General features: G+C 42.2%; 1 pseudogene; it reads left to right on the plus strand.

The window, feature by feature from the left end:
- The first annotated feature begins 6,217 nt into the window (after window positions 1-6,217).
- Window positions 6,218-22,034, plus strand: LOC129849076 (myosin heavy chain, fast skeletal muscle-like; annotated as a pseudogene).
- The last annotated feature ends 172 nt before the right edge of the window (window positions 22,035-22,206 follow it).

A 22,206-nucleotide genomic window follows, 5' to 3' on the forward strand; every position in this document is an offset into this window, starting at 1 on the left:
CCCTCTGAACATTGAGGGGGCCCCGGCGTACTCCGTTTGTTCCATCCTGGATTCGAGGCGTCGGGCAGGGGCATAACATTATGCATAACATTATTCAGTGTTTAAATTAATACATCCTTGTCGACTACACCATTTCCCCCATATGAATAGGGCAACGTAAGTATCTTTGCTAACACTCTGCAGTCACCACCAGACTAGCTAGCTATGTACACAACCCATTATGCGAACCATTGGTATATTAAAAGGAGCAGAGAGCATGTGACGCAGTGGAAGCAGCAGGATTATCTCACAGAAGGTGGCTTGGTTGTTGCGTAGTGGTGCTTGCAATAATTCAACAATATATTATTAGACAAGCAGTAGCAAGTCCATACCCGTTTAGGAAAAAAGCATTTCATGTATTCGGTAATGTTACACTTATCCACATTTACCAGAGGGTTCAAATTGCAATGAGTTAGATGCCAGATAGCGTTGTCAGCATAGGCCTACCAAACACATAGACTTTACAGTTTAATGAGAAGGCTATAAATAGAATCCACAGTGGCAGGAGAGGTTGGAATGAAGGCCCAACAGTCAGTCAACACAGACTAGATACATGGTGTCAGAAGGCAGTTTTTGGAGCAGTGAACAGTTACCCATTCTGTAAGCTTACATTAGTTGCAGGCTAGATGGGATACAGCTTTAAGTTTTAACATTTTGCATTTTAGCTAACCCTAACCCTTGGCCACTAGCTTCTTAATGTTTTGCTACACTGTACCTAATGAACACAACCCTGATTCTGATTCAACAAGTTGAGTACAACATTATTTAGATGATTGCGATATTAAAGTTGACTGTTATTATGACTGTTTGACATGTTATGACTTTTTGGTACATGTCCCTGTTTGTGGTATAAATTGCAGGACTATAAAGCAGAGGCTCCTATCATCAGGTCTTCAGTCATCCCAGATATAACAGCTGCCATAGAGATCAAGGCTATTACCAAAGCAGCAGTTAATAAACTGGACAACTTTCCATTCAACACCTTCTATTCAACTCATTCACCGGCAGACAGGAACACTTCCCATTTTTCCCATGATTTAAATCAGTCTTCCAATTGTGCGACTGGATGTGAAGGGTTTAACTTCTAAACAGTGATCTTTGGTGGGGTCATTTAGTGGATTGGACTGTCACGTGTCTTTTCTGTTCCTAAAGGCTTGGCTAGGATGAGTCCCCTGCTCTCCCAGAGACGCTTGTTTTCCAACAGCTGCAGCTGAAGGGAGGGTGTGGGATTCCCAGTTTTATTGATGTTCTCTGTTATGGACTTGACTTATATTGTCATTGACTGGTTCTTCCTGCTATCTCTGTTGTTTTTACATTTGAAAGTCTAAAAATAAAGCTGTCCAAAAAGAAGCAGGTATTTGACTGGTCTATTTATTAATGGCCATATCAGTTATAAGCCTGTTTCGTATATGGTCACATCCTCTGGTGTACGGCTCAAATGGCAGCAGATCTGCCAATAAACCAATGCCAAATTACCTTAGATATATTGCTGTGGAAGCTGGATGTATTTCTGACACACCCACTTCTGAACATGGTCCATATTGGGCTTGTAAATGATCTGTTGCTTTGGTACGCTTCTCGTAACTTTGCCATCGACTGCATGGGATCAAATTGGAGTTTCAAGGGTAATAATTTGGACTAAAGATCTGTACAGTTTTCTGTGCAAAACCCAACAGCTACCCATTTGCTCCAAGTGTTTCTCCTTGTAAATGTATTAGATTCATATTACATCGAGTCCTCCATTGACTTCACACTGCATGCTGAAAGGTGAACACCTCATACCTATACTGTGGACCACAGAGAGATCTGATACAGTCCAGCACATTATTCTGACCTTATTAGTCAACCATAAGGTCCTCACATTGCTGACACCTTAATAGATTTATAGTGAGATATGTGACCTGGAAAATAAGATCTCAATTAACCGAGCCAAGATTGGTTGTTTTGTGGATCCATGCCACAAGCATCTGACATTTCATGTCCAGATTTAGATTTTTACTGGCTGTGACATTTTAATGGATTGATTCATGTAAAAGAAATGCTGACTTGACCCAAGGCGCCGGGGTGTCTCAGCCAACTCCTGTATGTGGTGATAAAACTACTTTGCAAGCACAGACTGATAATTAAAGCACCCTTAAAATGTATTGGATCAAGAGTTACTATCCGATTCCCCCCATGGGCCAATATGTACAAAACAGTTTTATAACGACAGTTTACTCAACTGCTTAATGACATCTGGCAGTTAATAACAGTATATCAGGGGCCTGCAACTCTTGTTCTGGACAGCCTATCCACATGGTTTGCAGGCTATTGTTCCACCCCAGGCACGAACTCATCGGGTTCAGCTAAATCAACTTGTTGTGAAGGGTCATCCCACTGGGCACACCACGTCATTTCAACGTGGATAATTGGGTAATATTTGGTTGAGATGTTAATCAATGAGATTACAACCTATATTCACCCACTCATAAAGACAGCCAAAAGATAGTTGAATTTCCAATGTGTGATCATGATGCTTAAAGCATAACCAAATTCCAATGAAAAAATGATATCAGATTTTTGGTTTAATGTCACCCAAATGTCTATCACTGCACTTTCAATCAAAGTTCAAATTTGGTTTAATTCCCGGAGGGTAACTTCTGCCCAGAGCAAGTTTGGAGCTCATGCCGGGTGTCCACGACAGGTCATATATCATGCAAGATCTTTGCACATTAAAATAACTTAATCTCATAAACATTTAGTTTGCATGGTGCTAATGTTCTCTCCAACCACAAACACGGCAAGTAAATATCTTGTCTAATAACAGTGGCCTCAGTGCCAGAATTAGGCTGCTTTGGCAGATATATCAAACAATAAATCTTGGCTGCAGTGAAGACGAGAGCACAGTCCAAGAAATGACCTTGATGGGATTCTTCCAGATGGTCAGCTCCCTGCTCAACTAGTATATCCAGTAGCTCCCCCCCCCCCTTGGGGCTTCTTGTAGGGGAGACTGGGGTTGGTTGTCTCTCACGGGTTGGTTGTCAGAGTGTGTAACGTTCGTTTGTTCCTGTTCGTGCGTTCATGTTTTATATGTTCTCAAGTTCAGGTCTGTTCACGTCGTTTATTGTTTTGTAGTTTGTTCAAGTGTTTTTTCGTCTTAGTTTAATAAACGATAGTATGTATTCAAACCACGCTGCGCTTTGGTCCGATCCTTGCTCCTCCTCAGGCGAGGAGGAAGACGAACGTTACAGAGTGCTAATTATTCCCAATCTAAATGGGGCTGTAATATATTTAAGGTTCAAATGAGTGAATTCTCTGAGCTTTCGTAGCATTAAGATAATCTTTAGAACCTTCTTACGATGTCTCTTTAGTAGTCAAGGTGTTTCCCAGAGCCTTTGTTAGTAACGTGTCTCTTAAAAACCAAATGGTCTAACGATGCAACGTTTTCTCTACGTGCTTGTTTGGGAAACACTTAAAAAATTGGCTTGTAAAATAATGATGCATTTGGTGCGATCATCGCAATGCTCAAGTTACATCACACCTGGGAAACGAGGCCCTGGCCAATTCATGTGAGCATGACAAAACATTGATGTGAGGGGAATTTATGTTTTTTTGTAAATGTTCGAACTATGAGAGAATCCATGAATTATGTTTGTTGAAAAGAAGAAAGGGAGAGCTGTATTTCAAACCTATTTTCTGACTTCCTAGGTCAAGCCATGGGGGGTATACAGTATTGTATAGAGTATACTGCCAGTATACATTAAATGCCAAGATCAAAATGTCATATGCTTTTCCTAAAGCATAAAATTCTGCATATTGTTAGGAATATTGTTCATTCAAAGAAAGACTTGGCTATTGCTAAGATTCTGTTTGCTCTATTGCATCACTTCCTCTTACCAAAAGAATAACCCCATACTGTGTGACATCATCAGTATTGTGGAATAATACTGCCCCTGCGATGAGGCTGGTTGTCACAAGTGGACAGAGTGTGTTTGATGACTCATAACTCCATGTTGGAATAAGATTTGAGGATAAAAAGGGTTCCCATTTCAACACAAGACATTGGTTTCCTCATAAGATATTGTCACGTTGGTATGAAGGATCGGGAGACAGGCGCAGGAATGCATAATAGGGGGTTTTCATTTCCCAAATTACACCGTGCCGTGTAAAGGCACGGGGACAAAGACCAAACAAACACATATACAAAACACAGGGTTGAGACCCAAAACAAAAGAGAGAGGAGTATCTTCAATAAATACAACGGAACGAGACCCGTAACACCTACACAATGATACCACAAGGGACGAGACCCGTAACACACACACAATGATTCTACATGGGACGAGACCCGTAATCATCTGCACAATCCACAATGGAACGAAAGCCAACACAACATAGCACAGGTACTCACACGCACCAACGGACATTGTAACAATAATTGACCGGACAATGGTGAACAAAGGGCACATTTATACAATTACAAATCACTGGGAATAGGAATCAGGTGTGCGTAATGACAGTTCCAGAGAGATCCGTGACAGATATACTGGTGATGAGAAATACACACCAGAGTAAAAAGTGACAACCAACCCGGTCTCCCCTACTAATGTGCTGGGTGGACACAGCACCCCAAACACAGGGTGTATTCAGGTGGTGAAAATGTAATGTAAATGTAAAGGAATCTGTTATTTTATTGTAACTATTCCCTATTAATTTTATAACAGTTTTACTAAAGCCAGCTCAGCTGCTAAGTGGTTAACCTCAGAGTGTAATAAATGTTTGAGACAGTTATATCACTGTCAGCAATATGAGTGGATAAGATGATTGAAATACTGATATGTTGTTATGTAAGAATCCTACTGGACCGTTTTAGCCAACTGAAATGTGAGACAAATAAAAGCGCCTCCAGAATCTTTTTAATAGATCATACTTTAGATAAATAACACATTAGATTTAACGGTTTTATAAGCTGTTATTGAAAGCTGGAATGTGTCCGTTATAGCTTTCAAATATTCATTTAATGTGGTTCCACAGGGGTGATAAATCAAACTCAGCAAAGCACGAGGTAACGGCCAACTCCGTCACAAGCATGAGGTGAGGAGACAGTTCAGATGTGTTTACAAGCTAAATCATAGAAATAATAGGTGAACATATTATATAAAGTTGTTGATGAGGATTAATGCCACTAAAATGGAACTAAATAACGTCAGATTAGATTTAATGAAAACTATTTTAGTTGTAGTGGGGAAATATGTACTCAGTCCATTACAGCATATGAAGTTCAGTAGACGTAACATTGGGATGAATCAAACTTTTGATAATGTCATAATTATTAGTAATGACATCTCTCATTTACGTAAACTCAGTGAAATTCAATTCAGAGACAAATATGACATTAAAAAGTAATGTCATGGGAGTGTGGTGCTCCTGGAAGTGGGAGGTGCTAGTGAGAGACAGACACACAGAGGTCTCTCCTACAATCCGTTTCCTTTCCCAGAGTGGTCCATAATTAACTTTTGCCTGGGTTGCACTTCCAACCAGATATAAGGAGGCTGAGGCCCCAGCATCCATAAGTCAGATACCTTCTTCCTCTGTGGTAAGACCTCTCCACCTCCTTAGATTTGTATATTTGTCTCATCTTTGCACTCAGCAACTAAGGCAGCAGCTAACTGCACTGTTTGAATTGACTTCTGCATGTCTCTTAAGATTTGACAATATGCAAACAAGTGTAATCCAGTAAAAAGGGCTTTATAAATACATGTCATTAATTGATTGAGTGCCATTGGTTTAAAAAAAATGTTTTTAATTAGTTTTTCTTTAAATGTGTATTACTTCAAATCTGTAAGTTCCTTTTATGTCCAAAAGTGGTGTTTGTAAAAGAAGGGAGAGGTCTAAAATTGAACAGGGTTTTCAGGGGTATTTATTTCAATATATGACAGAATGTGTAGTAAAGTGAGATGCCATTAAAATGGCAAGGCTTTAGACTTACCAGGCTTAAGCCTCCACTGGTTTAGACATGTGCGTTTTCACAACATCTTATGTTTCACAGGGTCCTCCAAGGAGTAAATATTCATCTGTAGGAGGGAAAAAGGTGAGAAATGGTTTGAGTCTTCGGAGAGATACCGCTCACTTAACTCCTGTTGACTGCGGAGGAAGCACCACAGAGTCAATCATGTTTCTTGTTTCATCTCTTTCCTAGTAATCCGTCACCATGAGTACGGACGCTGAGATGCAAATCTACGGCAAGGCTGCCATATACCTCCGTAAGCCTGAGAGGGAAAGGATTGAGGCACAAACCGCACCCTTTGATTCAAAGAACTCCTGCTATGTGACAGACAAGGCGGAGCTGTACCTTAAGGGTCTGGTCACTGCCAGGGCCGACGGGAAGTGTACTGTAACAGTCACGAAACCTGACGGCACTAAGGATGTAAGTCTGATCTGAAAACTATTCAAGTTCAAGTGTGTGTAATTACTCTGTTTCATAAAAAATCATCAAAATGATTAAAAACATTTCAATAGACAATATGTCATCAGTAACAACATATAGATTAAACATTTATTTGTTTTTGTAAGCAGAATATTACCTTCAAACACATGATGTTTAAAACTACTATTAAAAATTGGCATGGAATTTTTGATATTGACTAGTCAAGAATCACCAGTTATGTGTCAGTGGATGATAACTAAGTAGTGGATTAAATGTTGGATTGAACTGTAATATTAATGAGCAAAAAGCGATCAGTCATGTCCACTTTCATCAAATCAAACTTTACTTGTCACATGCGCCGAATACAACAAGTTTTGACCTTAGCGTGAAATGCTTACTTACAAGCCCTTAACCAACAGTGCAGTACAAGAAGAGCTAAGACAATATTTCCCAACTAAACTAAAGTAAAACAAATAATAAAAAGTAACACAGTAAAATAACAAGGCTATATACAGGGGGTACCGGTAACGAGTCAATGTGCAACAGGTTAGTCAAGGTATTTGAAAATGTAGGTAGGGGTGAAGTGACAATAAACAGCGCAGCAGTGTACAAGACAAATGGGGGGGGGGGGGGGCAATTGAAATAGTCCGGTGGCCATTTGATGAATTGTTCAGCAGTCTTATGGGGTAGAAACTGTTAAGGAGCATTTTGGTCCTAGACTTGGCACTCCGGTACCGCTTGCCGTGCGGTAGTAGAGAAAACAGTCTATGACTTGGGAGACTGGAGTCAATTGTTTGGGCTTTCCTCTGACACCGCCTATTATATAGGTCCTGGATGGAAGGAAGCTTGGCCCCAGTGATGTACTGGGCCGTGATCTGTGTGTAATCTATATTCCTGACTATTTCAGGAAGGAAAAGAGTTCAAAGATGCAGACATCTTCGAGATGAATCCCCCTAAGTACGACAAGATTGAGGACATGGCCATGATGACCTACCTGAATGAAGCCTCTGTGTTGTATAACCTCAAAGAGCGTTATGCAGCATGGATGATCTATGTAAGAAACCTGCACATACAAACACACACATACATGAACATAATAAATTCACACATACAGCACATAAATGAACGGTAGAAACCAAAACATATCAATACAATAGACCCAAATCAGTTTACCAAAGTACACCCACATCCTCACATAAATCCAGGTAAAAGTACATCTGACTTTACTAATCGACAAATGTAATTATGCTTTCATCCAGACCTACTCTGGGCTCTTCTGTGCCACGGTGAACCCCTACAAGTGGCTGCCAGTGTACGACGCAGAGGTTGTCAACGCCTACAGAGGGAAGAAGAGGATGGAGGCTCCACCCCATATCTTCTCCGTCTCTGACAACGCCTTTCAGTTCATGATGATTGGTACGAGCTCTCATGGATGGAGGAATGGATAGTTGGATGGTTGGATGGATGGTTTGATGGATGGATGGATGGATGGAGGGATGGACGGAGGGATGGATGGTTGGTTGGATAGATGTCCATTAAGTGCTCATGGATAGATGGATGGATGCATCAATGGAAATTGAAATATGCTTCAGAGGTATCTACTGTTTTCTAGTCTAGGTAATAACAGTTTGCTGGGAATATCTGATTTCACTACCCTTGAATGGAAAATGTTCCAAATTGAAATTCGTGATGATGCTATGAATTAAATAATGTCCCCTGAATGTTGCTTGAGTATGATAAGCAATATGTTTTTTGGTTCCAGATAAGGAGAACCAGTCCGTCCTGATTACGTAAGTTGTTTACTAAAATGTCACTTGAGAAAGTGTTCCTATTGTAATAAGTTGGGCCACTTGGTGTGATGAAATATATGACATTATGAATGGATTTGAGCATTAGGCTATGTGTAATAACGAGTCGATGAGTGGAACTATTTGTTAAAGACTTATGTCACAACACAGGTTAACAATGTATTTTTCTATGCTATTTCTTAGTGAAAGCCAATCTGACACTCGGACATGTAACTAAAACCCCTCTTTCTCTGTCATATAAACCAGTGGAGAATCCGGTGCAGGAAAGACTGTCAACACCAAGCGTGTCATCCAGTACTTTGCAACAATTGCAGTGTCTGGTGCCAAGAAGGAAGCAGAACCTGGCAAAATGCAGGTAAGTTGTTCTTAGGTTTGCCTTTTTAACACATTTCAGTTTGGTTGGCTGTGTAAACTGTTTTTCCAGTGGTGAATCCTGTTTCAAGCTATTGAGAAAAACAAACTTTACCAGCTTACCAGTTTTTGAGCAACTTTTGTTTGTCTCAATCAGGGGTCTCTTGAGGATCAGATCATTGCAGCTAACCCTCTGCTGGAGTCTTACGGTAATGCCAAGACAGTGAGGAACGACAACTCGTCTCGCTTTGTAAGTATGAAGGGCATACTGTGGAAGTTACCTTATATTGGAAAAATGTATTTCAGTAGTTCCCTTTTGTTATTCAGATTTTAGACGTTATTTTGATCACTGTTTTTTTGCATAAAATTTGACATTCAAACTTATAGAGGTTTTAAAATGTGAATTTTCCTCTTTAAAATGTCAGACTTAATTTGCTGTAATATTTTGTTTTATCAACCCAACAAAACAATGTCCATTATTTATAATCCACATCATAATTCACATTTCCTCTGCTGTAGCAAACTGGATCCTACAACTGTGTCAATAGACCCAACATCAATCCAACAAACTATAACATTTAAAGAGGTCTATCAAAATAAAATAAAATGTTAAGATTAATTTGTTAACCTATTTCTAACCCCCATGCTCTACTACAGGGTAAATTCATCAGGATTCACTTCCAAGGTGGTAAACTGGCTAAAGCTGACATTGAAACCTGTGAGTTGGTTTTGATCGTTTCTCAATGCTTTCCTAAATTCACACAGATCATTTTTGAAATGTATCTCTTGCTCTCTCTTGTTCTCGCTCTCCTCTTCCTCTTTCTGTCATTCACTCTCTCTCTCTCTCTTTCTCTCCCCATCTCTATCTCCTTCTCTCTCAGACCTGCTGGAGAAGTCCAGAGTGTCCTTCCAGCTGCCCGATGAGAGAGGCTACCACATCTTCTTCCAGATGATGACAGGCCACAAACCTGAGCTAGTTGGTACGACAAAGTAGAGGTTCAGGGGAAATTATTCCCACCCCCATCTATGGAATATATAAAAAATATTCATAATACATAGTAATAATACTATTACAATGAGTACATCCAAGGTAACAAGGCATCTAGACATTTGGAAGGTCTTTGGGAAATATCTATCAAGTAATGCACTGTGATGCACTAGTCCACAAGTCTCAGATCCCGCTTTATGCTATTTATTATATACTACATGTATCCTTGAGTCCATCTATTGAGTAGAGGAGGGACAGATACTGTTTTTATTTTTGTATTTAACCTTTATTTAACTAGGCAAGTCAGTTAAGATTAAATTCTTATTTACAATGACAGCCTACCCAGGCCAAACACTAACCCCGGACGACGGTGGGACAATTGTGTGCCGCCCTATGGGACTCCCAATCACGGCCGGTTGTGATACAGCCCAGAATTGAACCAGGGTCTGTAGTGACGCCTGTAGCACCGAGATGCAGTACTTTAACCCACTGCGCCACCCACCCAAAAAACTGTAAGTGTAGGACAGCAGAATTCTAAGAGATTTAACTGACAAGCTGTTCTCTGTTGTCCACAGAAATGGCGCTCATCACCACTAACCCCTACGACTTCCCCATGTGCAGCCAGGGTCAGATCACTGTGGCCAGCATCAATGACAATGAAGAGCTGGATGCCACAGATGTGAGTCAAACAAAGGGTTAACCAAACTCTAGATATGGAATGGATAGGACCACCATACCAACTGAATGTACTGTGAAATTCCAACTTGGTGGCAGCTGGGAATGTTCATGTATGTTTTTGTTTGATTCTAAATGCCTTGTGTTAGTTAGGCATGTGCCTCAAGGAACTCTTCATGCCTTCCACAAGAGAGCACCACTAAGTGCCCTGTGGAACTGTGCTGCCATCTACTAATGTGTTGGCCAAGCGCAATCATGTGGAACAGAGAAGCCAGTCAAATCAATCCATCCCATTTGTTCTGCAGTGAGCAGCACAGACCTGTAGTGTAACTGAGCAAACTACAGTTCAGTTCATCACTGTTGTACTTCCTCTTTAATATCAGGATGCCATTACAGTCCTGGGCTTCACTAATGAAGAGAAGGTTGGCATCTACAAGCTGACAGGAGCTGTATTGCACCATGGAAACTTGAAATTCAAGCAGAAGCAGCGTGAGGAGCAGGCTGAGCCAGACGGCACAGAGGGTGAGTCCCACTCATAGATATACAAAATGTAGAGCATTAGTCCCATTCCCCAACATAGAAATAGAACACCTAAAACAGACAGTGCCACATGAAAGTCAGGCAGGAGATCATTTTTCGAGAACAAATTCCAACCTCCAGAAATGTGGGTGAATCAAAACCCACAAAGAAGTTAACCAAACTATTTTGTCAGTGTGAAATCAGAAACAAGTGATCTTGTGTCCCTGAGTCTGTTGTTGTTGGTTCTCTCTCCAGTGGCTGATAAAATCGCCTACCTGCTGGGCCTGAACTCAGCTGAGATGTTGAAGGCTCTGTGCTACCCCAGAGTGAAGGTCGGCAACGAGTTTGTGACCAAGGGACAGACTGTGCCTCAGGTAAGGCGGCCAAACACAGCATCTACCATTTTCTGAGCACTGGATTTATTTTGGGGACGAATTTATTGCTTTTGTTTTTCCCAAGCTTGTTTCACCTTATCACGAGACATGGTCAATATCTCATGTATTAATTTGAGGTATTATCATTGCAGGTTAATAACTCAGTCAGTGCTCTGGCCAAGTCCATCTATGAGAGGATGTTCTTGTGGATGGTCATCCGTATCAATGAGATGTTGGACACCAAGAATCCAAGGCAGTTCTATATCGGTGTGCTTGACATTGCCGGGTTTGAGATCTTTGATGTGAGTATGACAACAGAACAAGACAATTAGATGTGATTGAGATGGATTACAGTCTTGTATGATGAAATTATCCTTTTTAAAACTCCATCAACAGTACAACAGCATGGAGCAGCTGTGCATCAACTTCACCAATGAGAAACTGCAACAGTTTTTCAACCACACCATGTTCGTCCTGGAGCAAGAGGAGTACAAGAAGGAGGGAATCGTCTGGGCCTTCATTGACTTCGGCATGGACTTGGCTGCCTGCATTGAGCTTATTGAGAAGGTAAGCTGTCTGTGAGGATTTTATTGGACCATTATAATGGACCATAACAGCAAAGCTCATTTGGAGCGCTGTGTGATATATTATCACAGTGGTACAACATATACAGTATTAAAATCACTGGGGAAGCCAATCGAGTCAAAAAAATCCATCTAACAACCTACGTGTTGTGATAATTGCGTTGTTTGCTCTGTAACCTGATAGTTTACATGCTTTGACACTGTGATAAATAGGCCTAAGGCCGAGACAATAAGAAGACACAGTGGCAGAATAAATTCAACCACATCTTTGTTTCATCACAAAACCGGAGAGCAACATCTGTCTTGTGGAGTCCACAAAGCATAATGCATGTAACAAACAGTTACATGACCTACAGCATGGTCAGTCAAGTACATCTTTTTACCATTTTCGGACCACTAAACATCTATTGATTTAGGACCACAGAGAGTTACCGCAAGTCGCAAAGATAACAAGAGCTGCCTCCCTGCAATATTCCAGCGCCATTTCAACATCATCAAATCACCTATGCTTAGTCTAATACAGTGAAAACTAAAAAATATATATATTTTAGTCCAATCAACGTAAGCTAAATATCATGTGGCTGTCCATGGTACTAATTGATGTGTTTGTGTGAGTAAGTAGAAAATACATGGAAACGCCATCCTCCTCTCTTTCATGTTGCAGAAAACGCTTTAAAAAAATGTTGTCCTAGGCTACCTGGCTAAAATGCTTGCTCGCTATTCTAACTTCCTTTCCTTACCCTACTACATCTAGCTACATTTTGAACTTCCATCCTCTCTGACCAAAAGCACAATGTATTAATTTATGGTTGGGTCAGAATTGGTGTTAGAATCATTGGCCAGGATGGGGAATTAAGTAAAACTATGAGTAAAAGTCCCTATCTCCATCCATGGCCAATTTAGGAAAGGGCCCATTTTAGCTAGCTATCCTCCAGAGGACAACAACAAAATGAGATGCAACATTTTAAGTTTTTCTTTCTGTCAATGACGTTTGGCTTGATTTGGTGTGAAGCCAAATCCAAACTGGCTTCACTTGACACATTTTTTCGTGCACCAGGACCATTCACAGATTAGCTCACTCAGTTTAGCTCAACTCTGACACCCACATCCTCACATAATTCGCTGTTATTGTATACAAAAAAATAATCAAGGGAGGCAAAATGCTCTCTGGCTTCTTTTGCATTCAATGCCACAATATCATACTCTTTTTGACCAGACAGTATCAGATAGAAGGGCTACTACACATTCAGAGACAGAGGGGCGCAGTTTTGCTTTACCTGGTGAGATATATTCAGCCTATTGCTAAGAGAGACGAAAGATAAATTATATTATATGTCAATTTTTGGGGAAACCTCACTTCCCTTGGCACCCATTAATATACGCCACTGACTGTTGAGAACTCAATATGTTTCCTATTATGTGTCCCTAAAGGAATATAATCCTATAATAGCATGTTTACTAAAGGAATAAATGTGATGCTAAATGGAAATATCACTAATTTGATATTCATCTCTTTTCGTAAAGCCATTGGGCATCTTCTCCATCCTTGAAGAGGAGTGCATGTTCCCCAAGTCTTCAGACACCACCTTCAAGGACAAGCTGTACGCCCAGCATCTTGGCAAAACAAATGCATTTGAGAAGCCCAAGCCTGCCAAAGGCAAGGCAGAGGCCCACTTCTCCCTGGTGCACTACGCCGGAACTGTGGACTACAACATCACTGGGTGGCTGGAGAAGAACAAGGACCCCCTGAACGACTCAGTTTGTCAACTGTACCAGAAGTCCGGAGTCAAAATTCTGGCTGCCCTGTATCCCCCTCCCCCTCCTGAGGGTAAGACTAGCATCACGTCACAATATTTAACTAAATACTAGCTATAACTCAGACCGTAATGTTCTTTAAAGTCTTTGAATGTATCACAATTTCTCAGGGTTTATCTCTGGGTTAATTTATTCATACACTCGGTTAAATTAATAAAACAATAGCTGTTATTTTAAACAATCTAATTGGCAGCATTTGCCTCTAGATACGTGTGAAGTTAACCAGAGATTCTCTGGTTTATAATTAGTGTGCTTGCTGAAGACAAGACCACTCTAGATTTCTTACATACTCTTTTTATTATTCTATTTATTCCACCTGCTCCAGGAAATGTACTTTTCTAGTTATCTTTTACTTTCCCCCATTTTAACAGATAAAGCCAAGAAAGGAGGCAAGAAGAAGGGTGGTTCCATGCAGACAGTGTCCTCCCAGTTCAGGGTGAGCTTTTGAAATGTGCTTATTCAGTCCTTCAAAAGGTGCATCGATTATCATAAATGAGAATATGGTTTGTAACCCCCTTACAGGAGAACTTACATAAGCTGATGACCAACTTGAGGAGCACTCATCCTCACTTTGTGCGCTGCCTGATCCCCAACGAGTCAAAGACTCCAGGTACAGGAAATATTGAGTTAAATATGTCATCTTATCAGTACAGTACCAGTAACCTTAACAATCCCAATCTATAACCTGTTTATGAGTATTAAAAGAGACTTGTTTTGTTTTACCAGGTCTGATGGAGAACTTCCTGGTTATCCACCAGCTCAGGTGTAATGGTGTACTGGAGGGTATCAGGATCTGCAGAAAGGGCTTCCCCAGCAGAATCATCTATGCTGACTTCAAGCAGAGGTACATATGCACAAGCACGCACACACACACGCACTCCAAGGGTTTTCCCAGCATCAGAATAGTCTTACCTTTTACGTAATATAACCAACATATTACAACTTGACATGTTAAAAATGTCTCCTCTATCAGGTACAAAGTACTGAATGCCAGTGTCATCCCTGAGGGCCAGTTCATGGACAACAAGAAGGCTTCTGAGAAGCTGCTTGGGTCCATTGATGTGAATCACGAGGATTACAAGTTTGGACACACCAAGGTCAGTCAAAAACACCCAGTAAAAGCTGACAACAAAACACAACTTGAAAAATAATTTAAACCCGTACCATATAAAATGTCTCCAGTTGATCTATCCATCCTTTTGTTCTTTCTTCTTCATTTAACTAATGGAAAAGTTGGAAAAACATTGTACTGTTTTTCTTCAGTCATTCATCACAAGTATAGAGGAGAAACTAAACTCATTATCATGTGCATTGTGTTATAGTGGTATGGCTGCAGGTATCTGTATATTATTAATCTACAACTGTACAATAACTAACAACTTAGAAACAACCGATCCCATGGTTTGTTTGTAACCGTTGCAAAGTTAATGTTGTTTAAATCAATCAAGTGGTGTTGTTCCCCTCTTTTGATTCAACCCTTTCTATCTGTCACCATCTGTGGTTCCATTGACCATGTTAACCTGTGTCTCAGGTGTTCTTCAAAGCCGGTCTGCTGGGTGTCCTGGAGGAGATGAGAGATGAGAAGCTGGCCACTCTGGTCGGCATGGTCCAGGCTCTCAGCCGTGGATTCCTCATGAGGAGAGAGTTTAGCAAGATGATGGAGAGGAGGTGAGGAATAGTAGACATCTTGGCAAAGCTTTCTGTCAACCACCTGTATCTAATGCGTTAGGATTACATACTGTATCTGCTCTGAGTTGTTCAGAATGAGAAAGTACATCTTATAATGGTCTACTAAAGCTTTTGGGTTAATTCATTTAGTCCAGAAATGGATGTAGCAACTAAGGATTCTAGCTTTATAGCTGGAGTTTAGGATTTGGGTGTTCAATTGTCAATTACATTTGTGGAATTTACCCATTCATTCTAGAAGTATATAAAATGCCTCATGAGCTTAGAATGCACGAACTGTCAGTACTTGCATCTAGAGTGCTGTCTATGAATTTAAGAGGGGTTACATTTTCCTAGCCCCATTCCTCAGCTGTAAACAAACATTGGTGGGGGGGGGGGGGGCGATTTTGTTGTTCTTCGAGTCACAGAATGTAGCTGTAAGCATGTAACTCACCATGTCACTCTGTCCTTTCTGTCGACCAGAGAATCAGTTTACGCCATCCAGTACAACATCCGCTCATTCATGAATGTCAAAACCTGGCCATGGATGAAGTTGTACTTCAAGATCAAGCCCCTGCTGCAGAGCGCTGAGACTGAGAAGGAGCTGGCCAACATGAAAGAGAACTATGACAAGATGACGACAGACCTGGCCAAGGCTCTGGCCACAAAGAAGCAAATGGAGGAGAAGTTGGTGGCCCTGACGCAGGAGAAGAACGACCTGGCACTCCAAATAGCATCTGTGGGTGAAAAAACAACAATCATTACTGTCAAATTTACATACATATGAACACACCTTTTTATTGCCAATGTTATATACTTTATATATCTCATGAATTTCGATTGATTTACTCTGACCTTCAATACACAAAGTGAGGCCTCTGATGTTTTCCCCCCTGTTCTGAAACCAGGAAGGAGAGAGTCTGAACGATGCTGAGGAAAGGTGTGAGGGGCTCATCAAGAGCAAGATCCAGCTGGAGGCCAAACTCAAAGAGACGACCGAGAGGCTGGAGGATGAGGAGGAGATCAATGCTGAGTTGACTGCCAAGAAGAGGAAGCTGGAGGATGAGTGCTCTGAGCTGAAGAAGGACATTGATGACCTGGAGCTCACCCTGGCCAAAGTGGAGAAGGAGAAGCACGCCACTGAAAACAAGGTCTTGTGTCTTACCATAGACAGTCTACCCAAACAACAATCAACTCAAAACATAGCTTAACAGAAATGGAATTCAAGTTGTACAATAGTAGAATTTCAGTTGTGGGGTACTCCCAACATTCATTGCATGTTCTGCTCATTTATGACTTCCATTCAGTACACTGGCATGGTGAACACTGACATCTAGTGTTGAATATATAGTACAGTAATTGTTGATGCAGTTCTAATCTAAATGAATTGAATGCAATATATAACAAACTATATCTCCCCTTTATGGTGAAGTGACCAAAGACGAATTATGTTGTGGCCATTTCCAGGTTAAAAACCTGACAGAGGAGATGGCGTCTATGGATGAGAGTGTTGCCAAGCTGACCAAGGAGAAGAAAGCCCTCCAAGAGGCCCACCAGCAGACACTGGATGACCTGCAGGCAGAGGAGGACAAAGTCAACACTCTGACCAAGGCAAAGACCAAGCTGGAACAGCAAGTGGACGACGTGAGTGGAGTTTGACATTTTGGCCATGATAGCATGTAAAATGATATTATCTTCAGTTGTTTAGATTTGAACAATATATGTGTTTTTATCTTCTAGCTTGAGGGTTCTCTGGAGCAAGAGAAGAAGCTCCGTATGGACCTTGAAAGATCCAAGAGAAAGCTGGAGGGAGATCTGAAACTGGCCCAGGAGTCCATAATGGACCTGGAGAATGACAAGCAGCAAGCTGATGAGAAAATCAAGAAGTAAACACAAACCCATGACTACAGTATTATGATGGTTGTTCTTGACTAATTCTTGTAATTATGAATGAACATTTACATGGTATTCTTAAAAGCAAAGTGAATGGTATGATGCTCTCCCTTTACACTATTGAACCAAAACCAACTCTGCAATCGACCTATTTGTGTTTCTCAGGAAGGAGTTTGAGACCACCCAGCTCCTCAGCAAGGTTGAGGATGAGCAGTCTCTGGGAGCTCAGCTGCAGAAGAAGATCAAGGAACTCCAGGTACAGTACAGGATATAAGCTCCAGTACAGAAAAGCACAGACTTGAATCATTTCCTTTAAAAAAAATACACTTTTTCTGGAAGCAGACAGTTTTCCAGTGGCTTCTGATGGCTCAGTAGGTTGGAAGATGGTGTTTCTTGTTGGTACTTCTTACCATCCCCACTCAGCCCTCAATGGCAATTTATTTATTTATTTACCGTTATTTTACCAGGTAAGTTGACTGAGAACACGTTCTCATTTGCAGCAACGACCTGGGAAATAGTTACAGGGGAGAGGAGGGGGATGAATGAGCCAATTGTAAACTGGGGATTATTAGGTGACCATGATGGTTTGAGGGTCAGATTGGGACAATATCCATGTTAAAATGGCTTATATGGCTTATATCCATCTAGAGTCCTCTGTCTAACTTCTTACCTTTGAGGGGTTGGCTCCTGCATGGGACACTGTCTACTGAATATATTACTGTAACTGGCTTTTATTAAACACATTTATGTAAAATATACATACTAGTATTATTTTGTGAGGTTCAATTGTTTCAACTGTATTGTAGTGTTCATCCCCCCTGCTCCTGCCCCCTGTTCTAGGCCCGTATTGAGGAGCTGGAGGAGGAAATTGAGGCTGAGCGTGCTGCCAGGGCTAAGGTTGAGAAGCAGAGGGCCGATCTCTCCAGGGAACTTGAGGAGATCAGCGAGAGGCTGGAGGAGGCCGGAGGCGCCACTGCTGCTCAGATTGAGATGAACAAGAAGCGTGAGGCTGAGTTCCAGAAGCTGCGTCGTGATCTTGAAGAGTCCACCCTGCAGCATGAGGCCACAGCCGCCGCTCTGCGCAAGAAGCAGGCCGACAGTGTGGCTGAGCTCGGGGAGCAGATCGACAACCTGCAGCGCGTCAAGCAGAAGCTGGAGAAGGAGAAGAGCGAGTACAAGATGGAGATTGATGACCTCTCTAGCAACATGGAGGCCGTCGCCAAGGTTAAGGTGAGTAGTAATGTTTTGATCAAGCAGTGTTGAGGAGGGTCAACTACTGAAGTTGACAGGAGTCACATATATAAAGTAATGATGGAACATGTTTCACTAACAGGGCAATCTGGAGAAGATGTGCCGTACTCTTGAGGACCAGCTGAGTGAGCTCAAGACTAAGAATGATGAGAATGTTCGCCAGGTCAACGACATCAGCGGACAGAGAGCCAGACTCCTGACAGAAAATGGTACCTTCAACAATGATCAACAAGCCAATGCTTTCCTTCAGTAGAACACAACATGTATTAGGGGCTATATCCACATAGCTTCTACTGTACTATTCACCACCTAACATTGCCCTATGATACCTCAGAATCCATTTTCAATCTTAGAGAACAGAGACCCTATTAACAAGATGTTCCTCTGTCCCTGCAGGTGAGTTTGGTCGCCAGCTGGAGGAGAAGGAAGCTCTGGTGTCTCAGCTGACCAGAGGCAAACAGGCCTTCACCCAGCAGGTGGAGGAGCTGAAGAGGGCGATTGAGGAGGAGGTCAAGGTAAGGGACACAAAATTGAGAGTTTAGAGCCATATCTTTACATAGACGGTGACTACACCATTCTCAGACTCCTACTGTCTCTCCACCCTCAGAGACTCCTACTGTCTCTCCACCCTCAGAGACTAGTGTAACCAGGAGGAGCGGCCTCATTTAACACAGTAAATTCATCAGGCTTAAGCCATATTTCAGTTTGGCCAATCACATTATGACCAGTGATTAGTTAATTGACTATAACTGCCTTGGAATTAAGGGATCTAACATTACTATTTTGAGATGTGAGATATCACAATCTCTTTCAATAATGACAGGAATGGAAGAGGTCTTTATTCCAGTGAGACTGCTAGAGCGAACACCGCCATGTTTAGTTTTGCCCAACCTAGATCGAGGCACAGACACGGTCTCAATGGGGATAGCTGAGCTGACTACACTGACTGTGCTAGTGGCAGACTCCACTAAGCTGGCAGGCTGGCTAACAGCCTGCTGCCTGGCCTGCACCCTATCTCATTGTGGAGCTAGAGGAGTTAGAGCCCTGTCTATGTTCATAGATAAGATGAGAGCACCCCTCCAGCTAGGATGGAATCCGGCACTCCTAAGCAGCCCAGGCTTGGTCTTGTTTGTGGGTGAGTCCCAGAAAGAGGGCCAATTATCTACAAATTCTATCTTTTGGGAGGGTCAGAAAACCGTTATCAACCAGCGATTGAGTTGTGAGACTCTGCTGTAAAGCTCATCACACCCCTAACTGGGAGGGGGGCAGAGACAATTACTCGATGCCGACACATCTTTCTAGCTAATTTACACGCTGAATCTATGTTGCGCTTGGTGACCTCTGACTGTTTCATCCTAACATCGTTGGTGCCGACGTGGATAACAATATCCCTATACTCACCAGTTTTAGCCTTAGCCAGCACCATCTTCAGATTAGCCTTTACGTCGGTAGCCCTGCTTCCTGGTAAACAGTGTATGATCGCTGGTTGATTCTTTTTAAGTCTAATACTGCAGGTAATGGAGTCGCCAATGAGTAGGGGTTTCAATTTGTTAGAGCTAATGGTGGGAGGCTTCGGCGTCTCAGACCCCGTAACTGGTGGAGGAGAGACCAGAGAAGGCTTGGCCTCTGACTCCGACTCGTTGCCTAATGGGGAAAACCGGTTGAAAGTTTCTGTCAGCTGAATGAGCGACACCGGTTGAGCATTCCTACAGCATTTCCTTCCAGAAGCCATAAGAAATTGTCTGGCTGAGGGGAATGTGTGAGGGATTTATACTACTATCTGTACTTACTGCTGGCACCGACTCTGTTTAACCTTTTTCTACACTTAAATGACCCTTGCCTAACGATTGCGTCTGAAGCTGGGCTTGCAGCAAGACTATCCTCACCATAAGGCGATAGTTCTCCTGTATATTATGAGTACAGCGACTGCAATTAGAAGGCATAATGTTAATGTTACTACTTAGCTTCGGCTGGAGGAGGTCGTGTAGAACCAAGTCCAGATAAAGCGTCAGGGGTGAAAAAGTTTAATCTAAAAAGGAGGGAAAAAATGTAATACAAAACTGTAATTAAAAAGTAAAACCGTAATTTTGGCAGGTAGCAAAGTAACGTTAGCAACAAACTGCACAGCTTCACGTAAAGAAGTCCACATAATTTGTTTGACTATCTCACTCATCTCTCCTTGTCCTTCTTTCTCACAGGCTAAAAACGCACTGGCCCACGGTGTTCAGTCTGCCCGCCATGACTGTGACCTCCTGAGGGAGCAGTTTGAGGAGGAGCAGGAGGCCAAGGCAGAGCTGCAACGCGGCATGTCCAAGGCCAATAGTGAGGTGGCTCAGTGGAGGACTAAGTATGAAACTGATGCTATCCAGCGCACAGAGGAGCTGGAGGAGGCCAAGTGAGTCACACGCAACAGAAAAACTCAAATATGGTGTGGATGGTGAGGGTGGTAGGGGACTCTGAGAAAATGTTACATCACCATGTATTGAAACATATCTTTCAATCTATAAAACCGACCTCTGTTGTCAAACAGGAAGAAGCTGGCCCAGCGTCTGCAGGAGGCCGAGGAGACCATTGAGGCGACCAACTCCAAGTGCGCCTCCCTGGAGAAGACCAAGCAGAGGCTGCAGGGAGAGGTGGAGGACCTCATGATTGATGTTGAGAGAGCCAACGCATTGGCCGCCAACCTCGACAAGAAGCAGAGGAACTTTGACAAGGTGAAAATTAATAAACCTATCTTTTTTATCAATTGTATAATTGTTGCACATTTCTAATTTAAAAACTCTTCATCTTCGATTTCTAATGAAAATCCTATGGATTTCCCAAGGTTCTGGCAGAGTGGAAGCAGAAGTATGAGGAGGGCCAGGCTGAGCTGGAAGGAGCTCAGAAGGAGGCTCGCTCTATGAGCACTGAACTCTTCAAGATGAAGAACTCCTACGAGGAGGCTCTGGATCATCTGGAGACTCTGAAGAGAGAGAACAAGAACCTGCAACGTGAGCATTTAACAGCAGTTCTATTTGGCTCATGTTTCATTAGCAATATTAATTGCTGTTAATACATTCACTGTTATTATGATTCAATGTCAACTTCAGTGCATTGGTGATATCCACTGAAAATCTCCCAAGTGTAAACTGCTCCTGTGTGTGTGTGTGTGTGTGCAGAGGAGATCTCTGACCTGACTGAGCAGATCGGAGAGACTGGCAAGAGCATCCATGAGCTGGAGAAGGCCAAGAAGACCGTGGAGACAGAGAAGTCTGAGATCCAGACCGCTCTGGAGGAGGCTGAGGTACAAACTACAGTCCGATGATCCTTGTATTGGAGTTTATTGTAGTCATATATATTTCATTCCTACATCCAAATGTATTGAACACAATTGGCCTGACTGCTTCTGTTTGTCCAGGGAACACTGGAGCACGAGGAATCCAAGATTCTGCGTGTGCAGCTGGAGCTGAACCAGATCAAGGGTGAGGTGGACAGGAAGATCGCTGAGAAGGACGAGGAGATGGAGCAGATCAAGAGGAACAGCCAGAGGGTGGTTGACTCCATGCAGAGCACCCTGGACTCTGAGGTCAGGAGCAGGAATGATGCCCTGAGGGTGAAGAAGAAGATGGAGGGAGACCTGAATGAGATGGAGATCCAGCTGAGCCACTCCAACAGGCAGGCGTCTGAGGCCCAGAAACAGCTGAGGAATGTCCAGGGACAGCTCAAGGTAAAGGGACTGGGACAGCAGGCTCAAAAACCTGAACATGGAGAGGGATTTGTTTTGAAATCTGTAGAAAATAATAGAACAGAGGATTTGAATAGAGTGGTTTATGTACTAAAGGTAGCGATACTGGGGAAA

Source organism: Salvelinus fontinalis, unplaced genomic scaffold (genome assembly GCF_029448725.1).
Source record: "Salvelinus fontinalis isolate EN_2023a unplaced genomic scaffold, ASM2944872v1 scaffold_1360, whole genome shotgun sequence".
Classification (NCBI taxonomy): Eukaryota; Metazoa; Chordata; class Actinopteri; order Salmoniformes; family Salmonidae; genus Salvelinus; species Salvelinus fontinalis.